Below are 6,000 nucleotides of genomic sequence, written 5' to 3'. Positions count from 1 at the left end.
TTACTAGCTTTAATGATTTCGGCCCTTAACATGTTGTGCATGTGTTGCTTGCATGTTGTTGTATTATTTCTTATGCCATTTCAGCATTCAAATGTCTGTCATCTCCCTCATTTCTTCACTTTTGATTTGTTTTGAGGGTTGGTTGGCCTTAGGGTTGTGTTTAAGTTTGAGATAGAGCTTGTGCTCAATGGCTTTAACTCTCTTTTGAGGGTTCCTCCTAGCCAAAGGCATGATCTCTCTCATGTCTTAAATCATCTTTTGGTTGATCCCTCTCGCATTAGAGGACACTCACATTGGACTTAATCGGTTAAAGGATTAATCGGTAATGTAATGTGTAAACAAAATGAATCAAGTAAAATATGAACAAGATAAGCATTTGTATTGCATTGCATACATTTGGATTAGACGTTAATCCAAACACAAGAAATGAGGGACGTTTCATACTCAAAGTGATGAAACATGCGTCGTTTCTTGGTCGCCGTCATCCTTGATCATACATGATAAGGTGGTGGCCATTTGAGTCTTATGTGTGCATTCACCAAGCTTGTACAAGCTTGGCTCTTTGGCCATCATGCATTGAAAATGCTTGATTGGTGGTTTAGGGGCCAAGTGCCACACCCCTTTGAGCTTGAGAAATGATAAGGAGGGTGGAAGTACACACATTTCTTGGAAATACACTGCCTTGCCTTTGTTTGTGCTCTGTTACAGCAAAAGGAGGGAGTTCAGGAGATTAGTAGCCGATCGGCCACATGTACCAACCGACCGGCCACCCAAGGTAGCCGACTGGCCACCAGTGATGGCCGATGACCATCAATTATAGCCGATCAACCATTAGTGTGTTCCTGTGATAGGGTATAAGTGTTCTGGAGGTTGGCACAATTTTCAGAGGATCAAAGAAGTGCAAGCAGAGGCTGCAAATGGCAAGGCGGTGGACTTTCGAGAGGAAAGCAACTGAGCATGCATGTCTCCCTCGCGCGCGAGGCCGTCTTTTATTGCTTTATTAGCTAGTTGTAGTTGATTATTACATGTGTTGTAATTAATTAGTTTAAATCTGTTTTAATTAGCTTAGCATAGCTAGTTATTCCATTGTGTTGTAATAATTAATTAGCTAGAATAGTTAATTAATCGATTTGTAATAATTAGTCTAATTAGCGTAATTAGATTAGTTGGCTTAAATAGCGTAGCTAGTTAGCTTATTCATTCGGACCCTCCTTCGAGAGGGCGCAATGTTGTAATAAGTGTGCGTGTGTGTGTGAATGTCTTCCAACCCCACGTCTTTCTCCCTTTTATTTAACCGCTTTCGATGGTTAGTTTAGGGCATATTTCAATTAGCATACCTTATGCTTGCATGTTTGCATCATTCATTTGTCTTGCATGCACCGAGGCTCAGTACATCATTCAAACTGCATCGTATTTCAATATTTATTTGAATACGTGTTTCAAAGCATGCTATCAAATTGTTGTAAATCATATGCCACTTAAGTAGCCGAGCCTATTTAATTGCATAATCGCATGTGTTGCATTAGCCATTTAACATAGTTAGGATCATGCATTTTTTCTAACTTTTGTTTTCTTAGCTTGGAGTACTAGGTGAGTTTTACGCTTTAGCATACTTGCATGTGTGTAAATGATGCCATGTTTAGCATGCTTGCCATAAGGCTATGTGCTTACTTGATAAAACGGCATGAATGCCTGTGGATGAAGGCTTTGTTGCTTGAATTGGAACAATTCAACGAGTGTGAGTTTTAAGTCCACTTCGTGAAGTGGAAAAATCATGTTTTAAAGCCCATCATGTGTGTTGGCAAATCCATATTTTAGCCAACTTGCGGGTGGCAATTCCAAACCATTTTCAAAAAACAAACATGAGTTGATTTGTTCCAAGTCTCGCGACTTAGTCTATACTTGCTTTGTGTGCATCACATAGTAATGTTAGTCTAATAACCGAATAAGAACACATAATGTTTATAAAACAACATATCATGTTTAGTAAAGGCCGATCCTTTGATCGGGTGAGCGGAGGTACTCATTTCATGACCTTCCCCCCTCGTACCTAAGTCCTCGAGCCGAGGCAACTTTGGTGATGACGGACACGTGGCCTTTGGCACGAGTCAGGGTTTCCTAAATTTTTCAAAAATAAAATATTTAGGTGGCGACTCTGTAATCTGGCAAAGCAGTCCAATTTTGGTATTATTTGATTGAAAATCGATTTTCCAAAATGATTTGCCAGATTGGACTCTTTGGTGATTTATCAGTCTTAAATTGCACTTTGTGAGATTAGATTCAGAACCGTGACAGGAGTCCAAACTGTAGAACCAATTCGAGCCTCTCCAAGAAGGGGGGCGAAAAAGTCGAGCTACACAAACCTTTCTTGGTTATCACAACGAACCATTTCAGAGCTCACTATATCTAATCCAAACACTTAATTCATGGAAGGCCATTTGATTACCCCCCCAAAACTTACTCCCTCATCTTGCATATATTAGACACCCAACGGAAACCCAATTTCAGAGACCCATTTTAGAAATATATTTCAGAAACCTATGTGAGGTACAAAGACTACTACAATACCCTTTGCTAAACTCAATAAGAAAGAAATAAAGATTAAGAAAAAAAGATTCAAGAAAACTAATCTAGTGGAGAAAGCAAAAAGTTTCAGCGATACTATTTTTCATCATGGTTTACGTTGTCTACTGCTCATCATTTCTTTTATGCAAATGGGAATGGAGCACTGTCTGAAACCCAATAAGTAACAGACCAAAAAATTTAACTTTGATCAAAACTATATGAGTAATGAAACAAATGTAATAAAGAAAAACATAGCACAACATGAAAACAACAAAAGCTAAAAAACTAAAACTTGGGAGAAAACTAATGATTAGAGAGAGAAAGGGAATGGCATATTTATCAAAACTTTTATGAAAAATATTATCAAAGAGATCTCAAAATTGAATACCTATCATTATAGAAATTGATGAACTTCAGAACGAGGAAATTAGATATTAGAAACTGATTTAATACAAATCTAGCAATCAAAACAAAGGAAAGAAAATAATTAATCAAAGTAGCATTAATAGTGTAAGGGAAAATATACATGGATGTCCATTATCCACCGAGTAACTAAAGAAAATAATGGAACCTTACGTGACTTTGTCACAGATCGAATCACTTTCATAGTTCATTATCATTAACATGGATGTTCATACTTTATAGAGTAGAGCATTTTCAAAAACAAAAAATACACTGAAACACAAACAAACAAACAAACAAACAATTAATATCATTTCGTTACAAAGATGAATAAAGTGATTGATAGCCAAAAAATAAATCATTCAAATGTAAATCATTACCCAAATCAAATTGATTCATTAAAACCCCAATTCTTCTGCTTGAGTTGAGTTATCAAGTCTAAAGAAGAAGAAGACGAAAGAAAAACTAATAAACAAAGCTCAAAGTATATTTTCTATCATAGCATACCAATAAACATTCCCAAATATTAATAAAAAGTGAGGCTGCTTGTTACATATTTGTACTATAATTAACATTTTAAAACTCGTCATGCATTTGGTAGTGGGTCTAATTTGTGGTTAATTCTTTATTTGTTCCCTAGGTCTTATTAAATCCCAAGGGAAATAAAGAAGAAAAAAAAAAGTAAACTAAACCAATTGGAGTAAAAAATAATGAAAACAAAAAGAAAACTAATTCATATAAATGAGAGACAAAAGTAACATAGATACATCAAAAGACACTCAACAACAAAAAAAAAAGCCGATAAAAGAGGAAATAACATAAGTTAATATTATAATTATGCTAATGAATATTGTATCCATTTAAAATAGTTATGCACCGCTGTCGATTGAGAGAAAGAGAGAGAGTCACCGGAAAACAACTCCATTGAGAATATAATGATCTTCAAAATAACATAAGTTACTTGGCAAAACAAAATCAATTATTTTTTGAAATGAAATGGGATATCACACTGTGTTAACAAAATCAAATTGATAACTCATAATAGGGAAAAAAAGGAAAAAACCAATATGATAGTGTTTTTTTTTGTATTATTTGAAGCTCGCAATATTCTCAAGACACAGAAAAAGGGGGGGTGGACATCACACACAATTATTATTGTCAACTCGAATGCTATGGAATTAATTTGTTTCCCAATAGAAGCCAAGCACCCTATTACCAACAAATATTGCAAAATAATAATAATAAGCAAACATCAAATAAAAACTTCAACTATTAATAGGTACCAAAAGGTATAGTTGAAATCTATCACAATTTTAGCAACAAAAATAACTAATTAATCAACAAAACTAATTAATTAAAGTTTCCAATAGCTTTTCCCATGGTTTCAACATCTCCACCATAGCTAAATAATTAAAATACTTGTTTGGGATATCCTTAAACAAAGCCAACAAGACCAAGACACTAAAATAGAGCCAGCAAGATGAAGACAAATACCCACAACCTTAGTCTGCTCCACTGTTGCCGTTGAAGTCACTACATCATATGAATCAGAAAACATAATGGTGCTTAGAGATAGAGTAGAAAAAATATAAAGAGATAGATTAATGGTGCTTGAACAAATAACCTAAGTCAATTAAGAAAAATAACAATTAAGAACATCAACACTTCACTTTCTTTTCTTTTCCCTCACTTTCTTAGCAACTTAACACAATAACCAATGATTAGCCAAAGGAAACCCTTGTTCTTGAGTACAAAACCCAATAAAAAAAATTAATTTTGATAAAAATACAATCATAATAGACCTTTCAGCAGACCCCAGAAATGAGAGTAACCAAAATTGAACTTTCTTTACTCTTTTCGCCACTTTCTCAACAACCAAACAAGACAGAAATATTTTTGTAGAAACTACATCTAATAAAAATAATAGTTTATGTGCTAATAACAAAAAAAGAAAAAAGAAAAACAAACCCAAATAAAAGAGGGAGAAAAAAGTGAGAGAGAGGAGGCAAAGATTGATTATCATATCAAAATCCAAAACCCAAATAAAAACCTTAGATTCACACGCACTCTTCCCCCCCCCCCCCAAAAAAAAAAACAAAAAAACAAAACAGGGAGCTAGAATATATTTTTGCACATTTGCTCATTTGTCTCATTTGTCTATGAGAGTACGACAAATGAGAGTAAGACAAATGAGAAACATATGCATCTGAGAAACATGTGCAAATAGGGAGCTAGAAAATGTCTTGCTCATTTGCTTATTTGAGCAAACAGGGAGCTGTCATTTTGCTCATTTGTCTCATTTGTCCATGTCTTACTCTCATTTGTCTTAGATTGAAAATATGTTTTTTAGGGGAGCAAACAGAGAGCTGTCATTTTGAGCAAATAGGGAGCTGACAAAATGAGCAAATGAACAAGACAAATGAGAAACAAAATCTCCAATGCAGGGAGCTAGAAAATGTCTTACTCACAAAATGACAATTGAAAAAAGGAAACAAAATTTCCAATGCAAAAATTAAAACCTAGGATTATGAAGAGAAACATGTGCATCTGAGAAAGGGAAGAAGACGATGGAAACATAATTGAAGGTCTTTGACACTCCTGATTTCATAATTAAAATAAACACAACAGAAAAACACAATAACCAAGCCAGTTATCAACAATACATCATGACTAGAAAAAATAGTTATTATAAACTGTGGGGACATAAATTTTGAATGAAAACACGTGGCCGAGGTGTCACCGAAGTGCCAGCCGAGGTGCCACGTGTCCTGGTCATGACGCCGAGATCATCTCGGCTAGGCCGAGGTTATCTGCGAAGATAGCAAAATCCGGGATAAAGCGGATAAGGGACAAGAGTCCTAGAATGGGAGAAGACTTCAGTTTGGGTAAAGATAAGACTCTTAGAGAGTTTATCCTAATCCTACTGGGAGTCCAATATTAGCAGTAATCCTAAGTCCATTAGGGCTAGGCTCCTATTGGGACTAGGATTGTGTTGGCTATAAAAAGGAGGCACATCCATGGGTCTAAGGTATG

This window comes from Camellia sinensis, chromosome 7 (assembly GCF_055761805.1).
Source record: "Camellia sinensis isolate YWXY chromosome 7, ASM5576180v1, whole genome shotgun sequence".
Classification (NCBI taxonomy): domain Eukaryota; kingdom Viridiplantae; phylum Streptophyta; class Magnoliopsida; order Ericales; family Theaceae; genus Camellia; species Camellia sinensis.
The sequence above is the reverse complement of the archived record's forward strand: the minus strand, read 5'-3'. Positions refer to the sequence as shown.